Raw genomic sequence first — 14,140 nt, 5'->3', positions numbered from 1 at the left:
ATTTATTTATTTTATATTGCTTCACTGATTGTTTTGTTCCTGTGGATAATTCACAAAAGGAGCTGAAACAGAATTGTTTTTATGACTCACACAAGAAATGTCTGGTATATTTGTACTATTCATCTTGCTACCTGTCCAATCTTTAAGGTAACATGCACCTTTCTAGAGTCACATATCATGATTATTCCTCTGTCATTCCCCTTCTCTAACTTCTGAAGTCATTAGTAATAGTATTAATAGTGTTTAGATGGTTGTTTTGATATATTTTTCTTTTTAATATGCGTCCTAATCAGAGTTAATTGTCACAGAATGAATTCTAACTGACTACAAACGGGAGTTGAGTGGGTGACACACAGATTTTGGGTGAAGTATCACCTCGAACAGATTCTGTTTCTTACCTGGACAAGTTGCATTTCACAGTTTCGTTAATGATAAAAATTTGAGCTTTTTGCATCTTCACCTTCTGTCCTCGCAGCATTCGTGAGTCCTCAGCTTTTTTGAGTACTGGACCTCATATGAAGAGCTGACACATCCCCTGAGGATAATATTTTTACAAGCACAATGCATTGTTATGCAAACTGCCCGGTCACTGTTTACTCAGATTATTTTCATTTAATTTGTATCAACATCATTTGCATTTTGGACACAACTTTTCTGAAGAACTGAGACAAACAGCTGTTTGCTCTCTGCACAGAAAGCACGCTATGTGAACCTTTGGTAACTGCTGGAGCCACTGCTCTCTCCTTGTGTCGTCCACCATGACTCTCAGTTCTCTTTAGAAGTTGCAGGAGGACAAAACGGTGTTCATTGGCCACTTGATGAGACGTGTTGCGGCAACAGGCCAAACTAGAACAGAGACTAATTTGCCAGCAGTCGCCAGCTGGGACGTCTTTGCGTCTAGACCGAGAAAGTAAGAGAGCAGCGGCAGCAGAGAAAAGGTCCCAGGAGAGGCTGTGATCGAATTCAGACCTCGGCTCCCGTTCCTTCAGGTCTCTGCTTTATGAGGACAACAGTAATGTGAACAGATTGAGAACTGATCGCTGCACAGGAGAGACTTTGTAGTTGACGGTGGTGGTGGCAGCTTGGTTTTATTTACCTGGTGAATGATTTATGATTTCTGAAGACGAGGAAGGGTGCTTTGTTACATTTTCTAAACAGGTAAACTAAGACTGTTGATGTCTCCATCTTTGTGTTTCTATACTGAGCTGCTGGAAAATCACCTGTCTTGATGGTTAAAAAGACATGGATACAGTTTACCAATATTCACCAATAGTACTTATCAGGTGTGGTGAAAATTTCAGGCTTCTCTATTTTGAGTCCAATGCACAGGATTAGAAAGTGATATGTTGACACAGCTTTTTGTCTTTTTAATTTATATTTGGCTTTGGCTGAAATAGAGCAGAACAGGAAATGCACAGCTTCAAACACATTTCGTTAATAATGGTTCTGCTCCATCAGGTGTCCCAGTATGTTATCAAAGAGTCAAAATGACGGTGTGATAATTTTTCAAGATGCTAATGATCAAACTTGTTGATCACAGATTACATCAATTTGCTGAAAACCAGTGTCCTCAATTGCATTATTTTGGCAAGACATTAAAAATGAGTATGAGTATTTGTGTAGTCTGTGTGCTCCATTTTTAACTGCACTTCCCAGTCACATGAAATATGAAATGAAATGTACAGTGTCACTCTGAGAAAATCACATAATCTGCACTTCCAGCTGTGGCCACTGTGCCATAACCTGGAGATATTTGTCTGGAGGGCTTTTTGTATGAAAGGAAAAAGTATCATTTAAACTCTGGAGTGAATGTGTCGCCCAGTTTAAAGTCCCTGCAAGTGATTTTTGACCCAGGAGGTACAGAAATTATCTAGTAATCTGAAGGTTCCTGGTTTGATCCCCAGCTCCTCCAGAGAACATGTCAAAGTGTCTTTGAGCAAGACACTGAACCGCTGACTGCTTTCGATGCTGCAGCGTCAGTGTGTTTGAATGGAATAAGACATGCACTGTCTTATGCTTTAAGTGGTTGATAGAAAAGTGCTATTTAAATGCAGTCCATTTACCATTCTCATTACTCATTTCTCATTATTACTGATTAGACTTCCTCTCAGGACTGTGGGCATGTACAGACTGTTAACTGACAAGTCCCTCGCTCTCCTGTTGGCTTTGTTACACCTGATCAGGGTGGACGACCTTTAGGAGGACGTCTAATCAGCCAGTATAAGTGACCACACCTGTGTGGGTGTGGGGGGCTTTTAAGGTGGGCACAACTAAGATAATGACAGCCTGTCTGACTGTTATCTGTCATTTCCTGGAAAATGCATACCACCCCCAAATGTATTAGCATGCACTCAAAAAAGCGTTAAAAATAACCACACCTTGAGCGAGTGTTGTGTTTTACCATTTCATCCAGAATGCTGCGTTGCTCATTTGACCCAACCTGGCATATTACCCATATGTTATTGAAAAGGTTTCATTTTGATAGTAAATATGTGTTTTATGGCCAAAATTAGCAGCTAATGTTGTGGAAAATGTTGCATTTTAATAGGAAAGCTGTGTTATCTGGCCAAACCTAGAAGTTATTGTTATTGAAAATGTGATATTTCACCTTGCTATTATATTTAATAGCCAATTTAGCAGCTAAGGTTATTGACATTCTTTCACAGTTTATATTATTATTATTATTATTATTATAATTATTATTATTATTATTATTATTATGTGGCTATTTTCTTAATTTTAATTTGCTTCTTACTTCCTCATAGATAATAACTGAAGGTATTGCAGGTCTCACTATTTCATCTCAGATTGAATTTGTGATGGCCAGAATTAGCAGCTAACGTTATTGAAAACGTTTAATCCTAGTAGGAAATCTGTTTTATGGCCGAATTTAGCAGCTTATATGGAAAAGGTTGCTTTTTAATAGTAAATCCGTCTTTTATGGCCAAACCTAGCAGCTAACATTATGGCAAAAGTTTAATTTTAATAGGGATAAAATGATTTATGGCCAAACTTAGCAGCTAATGTTATGGAAAAGGTTGCATTTTAATAGGAAAGCTGTGTTATCTGGACACACTTAGAAGCTAATGTAATTGAGAATATAATGTTTTACCATCCTGTTATAATTAATAAATTTCTTTCACATTATTTCGCTTCATACTTCCTCATAGGTAACACTTGAAGGTAATGTTCCTATCACTGTTTCGTCTCAAATCAATATTAAATTTGTGGTGGGCATAATTAGTAGCTAATGTTATTGAGAGCATCACATTTTAAACAGCAAATCTGTGTTTGATGGGCAAAATTAGCAGCTGACGTTATGGAAAGGTGTCATTTTCATAGGGAATTTATGATTAATGGCCAAATGTAGCAGTTAATGTTAATGACCTGGTTCTAATTGATACAGCTAAATAACATCTTACTCTATTCTAGATAATCTTATTCTGCCTTTTACAATTCAGTGCTGACAAGTGATGAGCAGCATGAATTATTGTCAAAGTTCAGCTAAATTTAAAATTGAAGCGTTTTGCTTTGTGAGCAGTTCCACTGGTTGACATGGTTTATTTAAAATGAATTGGGCTGATATGTTGAGTTTGGCAATTTCACTGTCATCAGTGCTGGTTTGTTTGAGCCTTTAGAAAAATGTACTTTTACAATAGTCGTTTTTCCACTTGGTCCCTGTGGCTTCAAATGACATAAGCAGACATAACTCTGCTGCTGCCTGCGATTTTTACCCAGCTGCTGACTCGATGCATTTTAAATAAAACCTCAGCAGCAGGGTTAATGCAAGTGTGTCTGTTCACATGCAGTGAAGTCTCAGAGTCTCGGACTAATTACCTGCCATGTGAGCAGGATGTAAATGACTTCTCGGTCTGACTTACTCTGAGTGTGTTGCCGTGGCCTGGGATGTCAGCACAGTAGGCATTTCACGAACCTTCAACTCTCACTAAAAAGAGCCTTCTTTACTTACTGCAGCTAAAAAAATCTAAATCTACTTTGTACTCTTATTTGTGAGAAGAATTTAAATGTACATGAATATGCCGCCCTGATTGTGTGTGTAGGTACAAGCACTCGGCATGCACACATTGCTGTCAGTGCATGCTGGTAGGGGATATTTACTGCTTCCTAGAATAGATATAAAAGGATTGTGATATGAGCAGTAATTCAGAACTGAGCACAAAGGCCTGTGGTGTGACTGTAGCTGCTCGCACTCACTGATACACAAACACATCACAGGCGGGGTTTTGGCGGCCTGGCTGTCAGTGAGTGTAAGTTAGCAAGACTAAAATAAGGAAAGACAGGACTGGAAAAGGAGGATAAAGAGGTAAGAGACAAAAAAATAACGCATCTGAGTGAATAAAACCTCACAGCAAAGACAACTCTTCTCCTCGGCCCATGACAGTTTTCATGAATCATCTTTTTAAGACCCAACTCAATTTCTCCTGCTCGTTTCATGTTTTACTATCCTCACCTGTCCTTCCTCACCTGCCCACTTGTTCTCACCTGTTGACACACTTGCTCTCCATTAGTCATCAGAGAATGGGATTCAGTGTTTTAGCAATTCAGAAAAAAAGTCAAAAAATGAAGTGATTTTTATTTATATTGCTCAAAAGCACAAGTGACCAGTTTGAAGTCTTGTTAATCTATACAACAGACACTCTCTAGCATTAGAATCTTTTTTTTTTTCAATACAGAAAAAAGACCTTGTGTTTTGATGCCACATGGTGCTGGAGAATGATTGCTTATGATGAGGAGGGAGGACTTCCAAAGCAAAAACTTAAACAGCAAGCCTGGTTTCAACACTAACCACGGCATAATTAGAAGCATCGTAAATAAGCCAGGCATTAAAGTTTCAGGAAGCTCGTGCTACAGGTCAGATGTGGTCCCATTTGCCCCTTTTCAGATCTTTTAAAATATGAGATGAGTTTAATCGTCTAATCTGTTTAAAATGGTATAAATGACAATCTCATGATTCACAGTGAAAAACAGGAAGTGGCAACATCTGTGCGGTAATAAAACAGGAACCACAAAAACAGATTTGTAGCAAAGTAGTTCATATTTAAATGAAGAGACTCGTTAAAAACATGGTGCATTGGAGGAAAAATATGACTGCTCTTGTTTTTGGTTTCCATTTCCTTCTTACATTCAATTATGGCACATTTTGTATTTGATTGGAGGATCCTTTGCGTGACTTTCTGTGGGATTTAATATGAAGCATTCCTATTGTATTGTACAAGTTTCTGTCTGTATCAGCGCACCAGATGTGTGTTTTCATACCAAAATGAAGATGCAAAAACTGGGAAACTTTTAGATAATCCTCTAAAACGGGCTCCACATCAGCTTTTTAAAGATTCCTCTTAAAGATTTCAAGTTTAATTTAACAAAGATAACTTTTTTATTTATTTTCTATTACTGTAACAATAAAGAGGTAGAAATTCAGTTTAAACAGCTTAAAGTCAGTTAATCTAAATCACAAAAAATCCAGTTATGCTACTTTGCATCAGATATTTGGAAAATTTTGTGGTCTGCGTGAATTTGTAGCAGCACTGGAGTCAAACTGCACAAGGCCGAGTTAAAAACTTACCGTCGGACCTCAGAAACAACTGTGCATTGAGACTACGGTGTAATAAACTTTTAAAGGATGAGATCGGTGATATTCTGTATTTTTATTGTTAACAAATCCCATGAAAAGAACAAAACTAAGAATGTGTTTCTTGTCCAATTCCTGACCCTGCCTGGCACATAAGTCAATTGGCTCTTACTAGAAGAAGTTAATATTTAAAAACAGCTTTCAAAAATGGCTAATAAATGACATCAAACAGCTGGCTACTGTAGTTTTTAACAACTATTACTCAAACAGTAACTGGTGGTAACTGGTAAATGGATGCATTTGTTGGGCCCTTTTTTTTAACCACAGATTTACCCACATTTGGTGCTTGATTGATTCAAAGTAAACTACAGTGGTTAACTGTAGTGGTGAGACACAGTGAAGATGCTTTGGCTCATTAATGTGTTTTTAACAGCCTTGGTTTTGGACGACAACAGATCTTTCCTCTCTCTCATTTCAGTGGTGTCACCAGTGTGTCTGAGCAGATGCTACCTCTGCCACATGAAGTCTCTGACTACAATTTGTCTTTACCTTGAAGATCAGAAAACAACAGATGTTGAATAATATAGTATCGCTGCTGATGAAAAGAAGACATTTGCTTCCAAGGTTCAACGCTATCCCCAAACAAATGAGCACAAAATATCACAGGATGACATTGTGAGGGTGATTGTTTTAAAGCACACCCACAAAATGTTTTACATTTGTATCTAAAACATTAAAAAAACTCTCCAACTAGCAGGTGATTCGGCCTGAGAAAATCATCTCATCATTTATTTTGGTGCTAAATTCATATAGATTATTTAATCAGTATTTATTCAGGACTAAAATGTTTTCTGGTCTGACACTTAAATAACTCACTCCCGAGTCAAATCATGATTTTATTTCTAAAAAGATTTCACATAAAATAGGCAGCCAATAAAAAATTATTTTTTATTTATCCTTGAGATATTGAGGCCAACATTTTGCTGCACCTTTTCTGCTGCGCCTTTCTTTGCTGTAGCTGCCTCTCCGATAATGTGGCCTCTCAAAATTTGGTTGAACAATGAGCCTCAGATTTGTGCTCATAGTGGATATTAAACATTTTGGAGTAAAACTGTTTTGTTCAATAACTATTTGAACAAGGATCCTGCACTCTCAGCTGGAAACAAGACAGATGAGAAAATGGCTGAGATGTCTTCATGAGATAAAACCTGGAGCATGTTCACTGGCAGCAAACCAGAGAATCACTGAGCTTAGAGGCTGAACAGCTGGGCCTCCTCTTGATCCTGCTTTTAATCAAACACAGTAGGCCTGCTTCATTACACCACTGAGGTAGCCTTAATGTGTGTTTTTTGTTTTTTTTAAAGATATTTTTTGGGGCATCTTTTGCTTTTATTTGACAGGACAGTAGAGAGTGTAATTCCATTTGTATCACCCATTTTTTTTAAAGGTCCCATATTGTATAAAGGTAGATGTCCACGTCTTTTCTGATTATAAAGCAGGTCTAGGTTCTATATTAATACTGTGAAAGTATCAAAGCCTCAGTCCACAGAGAAATACACACAGCCTGTATTCAGAAACTGAGCCTTAAAACCAGCCATCAGGATTTCTGTAGCTTTGTGATGTCACAACAAAACAGTCACCGGTCTCAGCCATGACCCAAGCCCCGCCCACCTGGACCCACCATCCAGCTTTGTGGGATTTGGTTTCTCTGAGTGTTTATCTGAAATCTGCTGTATATTTATTCATTCCCTCAGAAAACAGTCAGCCGACCTGTTATTACTGAAAAAGTAAATGTGAAACCACAAATATATGATAAGGAAACTTTTTATTCTTTTGTATATACAGTGCGCTCACAAGCTCTGAGGTTTGTTTTACTCATATTAATATTAGATTCATATAAATACGAAAGGTAATGCTCATCTGGAAGGGGAACTTAATTAACTTAATCAACATATTAAACATATTACATATTAAAGGTAGAATTTGGATTTTCTTTTTTTTTTTTTTTTTCCTGTTGCAGCACTATGGAAAAATCTTTTTATAAGCGAGTCCCTGTTTTATGTGAACCCAATGGCAACACGCTGATCAGCATCTAGCGCAGGATTTTGCCAAGAAAAGTAGCAAACATGGATGTGAACAATGCAGGATTAAAATATTGGTCTCAAAATGTTTAATGAACAAAGAAACATATTCAAGATGATGCTGGTGATGATTTCGGCAAGAAACACTGGATATAAACGTAACTTTTGTTTGATCACTCCACTGGGCACCTTTAATCAATGCATCATCAGGTGTTTTTCTAGTAAATAAAAGGTAAGGATCTTTACCGGTTGATAATTTTGTTGTGCCCTGAACACCATAACTGCAATAAAAAACATACATCTATGTATCCTTTATATCCAACAAATGTTCTTGAATGTATTTCCTTACTCATGAAAGACTTGCATAGCTGTGTTTTCAAATAGGCCTGTTTTATATCACATCATTTTCTAACTTCTTCTTCTTCAGTGTCTTTGCAGACGCACCTCTGAGCGCTTTGGCACCAGGAATGTGTATCATATTTGCACATGCATGTGCCTCCACATGTCTGCAAAATACAAAACAAAAACAGGGATCCACTTGTAAAAACATAGCTCTATTAAAAGTCCAAACAAACAAAAAAAACTTTGCAGCATACCCTTAAAGCCACTGTATTTTTCTGTTTTACGCAACCTTCAGTGGTAATGTGGCGCAACAATTAAAAATGCAATAGTCACATTAATTAAGAAATTCCATGCATAGTGGCTTTGAATAGAGCAGCTCCTTAGGCTGACTTTTATTCAGCCTGGCGTACTTACAAAATAAAAGAGCAGTTCTTAAAAGTAAAGACCTTAATGAGTTTGCCTGCTTCAGCAACGATGCTCTTATTATTGTTGTTAGTGTTCTTCACTGCTAATTCTCACTGTCTGAGTCTCTCCCTCTGCCCCAGCAGAGTGTATTGGGTGTGTTGTGTCTGGAGCCCTGAGCTTGGAGATGCTCCACTATGACGCTCCTCCGAGCCTTTGTGGCTGCGGGGGGGGGGCAAAATGAGGAGATGAGGGAGGAATTCAGGAGAGGACAGAGGAGACAAGAGGAAATAAGAGGAAACAATAAACAGAAGGGGAGATGGAAGGGAGCAATGAGAGGGGAGCAGAGGAGAGAGGAGACAAAATGGGAAACAAGGATGGAGATAAAAGAGGAAAGGAGGAAAAGAGTGGTGAGGAGAAGAGAGGAAATCAGGAGAGAACATGAATGAGGAAATGAGATGCAGAGATGTGAGAAAACAAGAAGGGAAGAGAAAGGAGAGGAAAAAAGGAGAGCAGGCAGAGGATGAAACAAGGAGAGATGAGATCAGGTGAGAGAGGAAGCAAGGAGATGAAAGGAGAGCAGGAGAGGGGAGGCAAAGATAGGGCAGGAAACAAGGAGATGAGAGAAGAGACGAAACAAAGACAGAGGAGGAAACAAGGTGAGGAGAGAAGATCGGAAACGATATACAAAGAGGAGAAGAGAGGAGAACATAAAGGACAGGTTGTTAGGAGACAAGGTTGTCAGTTTGACTTCACACCATCTATGAATTTTACACGAGTCGCATGATAACAGTGATACCTGGCCTTGAGTTTGCGACCCACACATCGACGGTCAACCTGTTGCTCCACGCAGCACAAATTACCCGTCAGAGTTATTTATTGAGCTACACCCAGGTGAAGGCTGCTGTCACGCCCACCAAGGCATCACGGCAAGGTGAAGTGAAGCCAGTGTCATCCGGGGCTTCTTCGTGTTTTTACTCTGTGCTTTGGCAGAGCTCTCACCGCAGGCTGCACCTCAGACTGTTGGGGTGCTTTACTGGACGTGTGGGATTTGATGGCTCATCAAGTTAGATGTGCATGAATGAAAACTTTCAAAAGGCACATCTTTGTTTATCTCTCCTGGTGATGTCATGGTGTTATGGGAATAAAGGCTAGAAAATCAACATCTTTTCACCCCAGAAGATGTTTTCTTGTGACTGTATGTGTTGATGGTTGATATTGTTTGTAAAACCCACAGTGATGCAGCCTTTCAATATAATGGCCCACGTTTGTGGGACTGCCTGAAGACCTGAGGGCTGCACAGAGTGTTGATACTTTTAAAAGCTAATTTAAGACTTACCTTTTTAATTTGGCTTTTGACTTATTCTATTTTAGGAAACATTATTTATTATTTATTTTTATCTTTAGTTACTTTTATTATTCATTTTGTCTTATTGCAATGTATTGAATCTTCCTTTCACTGAATTATCTTTCAGTGTTATATTATTTTATTCTGATGGATTATCTCTTAGAATTTATCTTATTTATTTCTCGATTTTTATGATGTCTTATTATTATTTATTTTGTTTTAATTTATTGTTTAGTGTTATATTATTTTATTATGATTCATCTATTTTATGGATTATCTCTTCATATTTATCTTATTTATTTCCTCCATTTTACTGCTGTGTTTTATTTATTTTAGGCTGAATTTAACATTTTAATCTGACCTCTAGTATTTCCACATGATGATGCCTTGATGGCGTTTCCTCAATTTGTCCGCTTCCAGTCTTTATTAATCCATTGTGTAGGGCTTTCATACTTTTGTATGAAAAGTGCTATTCAAATAAAGTCTGATTGATTGATTGATTGATTGATTGATATGGTGTGATAACTACTGGGACTTCCATGAATTCAGTGGAAGTGTAAATGCTTAGGTCTTTCGTTTGTTCTATCTTTCACCCTTTGTTTTGTAATGCTGCTGAGATTAAAGGAACACCATCAAAATTCATTTAATAGTAATATGTTCAATTTTGTTCATTTAAAATTAGTTAAAAATTAAAGTTAATTTTCTTAAGGCTATTTTGCAGCTACTTTTAGGGAGTGTGGAGAACAATGATCATGGAGTCCTGGGGTCCTGGAGCGAAGCTATGCTAATCTACTGCAAAAATGAATTCAGATCACAGACACAGTGACTCCACTGGCATCAAACAAACTGGAGACAAAGTGACTGTTAACCACATTTTCTGGACTCAGGCTCCATCCAGGTCCATTTCCTGACGATCTGTTCAGCCCCATCTCAGGTTTTAATTTGACAGTAGTAGGTCATGTACAACTTTTCAGAGCCATGAAGTCCTCTAATCCTTGCTTGTGTGTGTGTGTAAGTGTCTCTGAGTATCTGCTGGTGGACGTTCACTCGCCACGTAAGTGTTTTATTCAGTCTGAGCCCAAAGAGGATTTGGAAAACAGCGTGTATATCCCCCTTGTCAATTAGCTAACATGTTGATGTCAGCATGGTCAGTATAATCCCTTTCTTAATGTGCTGTAATAACCCCCTCCTTCCTCAGCTCTCCGTCAGTGAGATGCTCTCACACACAGCATTTCCTGAGGGAAACAGCCACACAACAACATGACAGGATGCTGCATTAGCTCAGCCGTCATAACAACATTACCAGGGGCTGAATGAAACTCTCCAGGGCTTTGGAAGAGACAACTTTCTGACCCGGCAAATGTCTCTGATATACAAATATTGGATTTAGTGTTAATCGAGATGCTTTTCATATTCATACCAAACGTTCATCGTTGTCTTTTAACTAGATTTTACTTTTATTTAACAGTATCAGGTGCTGAGATCTATAATGACTTTCTGAGGAAAAAACATGAACGTAGAAACAGAAATATCTGAAATTAGGAGAAATCACATAAGAATGAGGGAGGACCTTTTTACATTAATTAAATAAAATGAAAAAAAAAATTTACAAGAATACTAATGGCTCTGTGATGTTGCACAGTGGTGTTTTCAGTTAAATGCTAATGTCAGCATGCTATCCTGCTCATAATGACAGTGAAAAAACACAAAGTAAAGTTTCTTAGTTCTGTCAGTATTTAGACAAAAACCTACGGTGGCCCTGAGGGCACAACACAGTGCAACTAAAGAAAACACATGCAAATAGACAAAACACAAGCAAACTCACATGCTGCAAAGCTCACAACACAACTGAAGAGTTTCCAGGGGACACAGAAGAGTAACACATGGATGTACATGTTTTAAAATACATCCATCCAGCAAAGTTTATCACCCTTTGTGTCCCCCTATTATGTTGCGTATTCGGTTGTGTTGTTGAATTTGCTTGCATTTTGTCCATTTAGATGTGTTTTATACATTGCAGTGCGTTGAGCTCTCTGGGCCACCGTACAAACTTATTGAAATTTAATTTAGTGGTGCTATATGGGAAATGAAGGGGTCACAAAAGTGATTGCGGTCCATCCTGATGGGGACAAGAATGACCAAATTTTATCACCATCCATCCAGTAATTGTTAAACCATTACAACTGCAAAGTTTAACCTCGTAGTGGTGCCGGAGGAAAAATTAGGTGACCATCAGAGTGAGTAGGATTCATCCTCTGGGCACCAAATTTCAGATACTTCTGGACCATAATGGAGGCTTCTACTGTTTGTGTTCATTATCCAGCTTTATTCCAAACATACAATATTAGTTTTGCAAAAAGTCTTTAAGAACTAAACATGTATATTTACAGTTTGTAGGCTTTTATGATATGACTACGAGTTAAACAGCCGGAACAGAAATAATGAAGACCTCTTTCACTTCTTCAAAACATCATCCCCTCACATCGACATTAATCACAACACTTTGACACTTCCACAGCCTCCCTCTGGTTCTGAGGGACACAGCGAGTGTCAGGGCCAAGATGGCAGCTAATGATGCGCAGCTCGCCAGGGGACTCAGGCGAAGCTGCTATTTCAGCCGGGGGACAGTCCAAGACAGCCGGTGACACAAACCCAGCCATCCAGAGGGTCCGTCAGACCACACATCGCTCCAGACGTCCAGCCACGATGGGCGGAGCGTCCCTCCTGGAGGAACTGTGGAGTTGGTAGTGTGTTTATGCCTGTCAGTGTGTGTGTGTGTGTGTGTGTGTGTGTGTGTGTGTGTGTGTGATTTTCATGACTGACATCAATAGGGACAACAGATCGTCATGGTCTCCACTGGGCTTAATGATGATGAGGGGAGGATATGAACATTAGCAGCAAACCCTGAGGAGTGAGTGTGCAAATGTGTGCAAATGTGTGCGTATGTATGTGTGTGTGTGTGTGTGTGTGTGTGTGTGTGTGTGTGTGTGTGTGTGTGTGTGTGTGTGTGTGTGTGCGCGCGCGCGCGTGTGTGTGCGTGTGTGTGTGTGTGTGTGGTCAGGTTGCCTTGTGTCATGCACATGAGTCCTCCAAGGGCCAAGTGTCTTTTTCCACCTCCTCTGTCTCCATGGTGAAACAAATGAGGTTCCTTCCTTGAGGGACCATGGTGAAGTTTTTGAATGTGTGTGTGTGTGTGTGTGTGTGTGTGTACTTGTACTTCTATCTTTGTGAGGACCAGTTTGAGACCTCACAGAGTGACAACATTTTGGCCTGTTTGACTTGGTTTAAGGGTTCAGGTTAGAACCAGGTTCAGGTTCAGGTTTAGGGTCAGGGGCTAGGGAATGCATTATGTCAAAAAGTGTGTGTGTGTGTGTGTGTGTGTGTGTGTGAGAGAGAGAGAAAGAGAGAAAGAAAGAGAGAGAGACACAGGTAGTTTCAGGTGTCTTTTGCAGATCACTGTGTCAGATACTTTCTGTCTTATCCCTGCTGTTTGAACTGTAACATTGATGTTTGTTTTAAACACACACACACACACACACACACACACACACACACACACAGACACACACAAGAACACAGATTGGGTTATCTCATTTGTTATTTGTTATATTTTGTTATTCAGTAGATATTCCTCAGGGTGATCTGTTTTATAGAAATCTAAGCTCAGCTTGTGTGTGTGTGTGTGTGTGTCTGTGTGTCTGTGTGTGTGTGTGTGTTTGCGTGAAAGTATAGTTTGCATGAGAGTGTATTTTTGTTTGGCCAGTGGCCTTGGTTTAAGTGTCCCAGTGCTCTTCTGAAAAAATGAAAAACATTTCTGAAGCAAACGCTGCTGAATAATTCAGGCCTGTTTAAAAAGAATAAACTATGATCCTTCATGAATATGACCCGCTGATCCCCAGAGATGCTTCTTCTTTCACTTTCCTCGCTTTCTCTCTTACTACAGCCCGACCCACTGGAAATGATGGCGAGCTCTTTCTGTGGTCCAATTCTTTTTCTATAATTAAATAAACTCACCAGGGGTTTTACATATTTTAGACTTTTTATTCTTCTTCATGACTGCTGACCATTTTCTGAAACATACTGTTTTTAGATTGATACAGATTTTAGTTTCAGATATTATGTCATCGCTCTGGTTATTTCCATTACATTAATATTTAATTTATTTTGAACTGAGTTTATTTTTGTATCTTTTTTATATTTTACTTTAAGCTCTTATTCATATATTACATGCAGTATGGATCTAGAATAAATAATATCAGGAGGCTTTCACTACTGGTTTTTCACACACAGTATTAGGCCAAATGTATGTGGACACAGCATTCTGTATATTTTTCTCTACTGTTGGTCTGGGGGTGTTTTCAGGCAAAAGTATATTTT

This window comes from Trachinotus anak, unplaced genomic scaffold (assembly GCF_046630095.1).
Source record: "Trachinotus anak isolate AG129_WGS33_773 ecotype Australia unplaced genomic scaffold, CSIRO_AGI_Tana_v1 ptg000008l, whole genome shotgun sequence".
Classification (NCBI taxonomy): Eukaryota; Metazoa; Chordata; class Actinopteri; order Carangiformes; family Carangidae; genus Trachinotus; species Trachinotus anak.
This window is presented reverse-complemented; position numbering follows the sequence as displayed.